The sequence below is a fragment of the Penaeus monodon genome, chromosome 22 (assembly GCF_015228065.2).
Source record: "Penaeus monodon isolate SGIC_2016 chromosome 22, NSTDA_Pmon_1, whole genome shotgun sequence".
Lineage (NCBI taxonomy): Eukaryota > Metazoa > Arthropoda > Malacostraca > Decapoda > Penaeidae > Penaeus > Penaeus monodon.
In genome coordinates this window covers 3,410,646-3,410,851 of record NC_051407.1, presented here as the reverse complement: position 1 = coordinate 3,410,851, position 206 = coordinate 3,410,646, and the positions used below count along the sequence as shown (strand labels likewise).

At 50.5% G+C, this 206-nt stretch overlaps 1 protein-coding gene across 1 annotated transcript in view; it reads left to right on the top strand.

Moving 5' to 3' along the window:
* The window catches only part of LOC119586778, a 57,084-nt gene that overhangs the window by 9,565 nt on the left and 47,313 nt on the right, over nt 1–206 (top strand). The window lies entirely within an intron of this gene.

Genomic DNA, 206 nt, shown 5'->3' with positions numbered 1-206 from the left:
TTGCCCAGTAGGAGCGACCACACTTGAGTTCTCTTGAAACAGAATCGCCTATGAACCGAACTCGGCTCAAGCGGTCGGTTCAAGACAAGACCATATAAGCTCTGTATGACTTGAAGTTCGCGAGAGTGCTGCGTGATACATGGGTGCGTTCAGCTGTATACTTTCTTACGCTTGTGTGATGGGAAAAGGAGAGGGGGGAGGGGGAT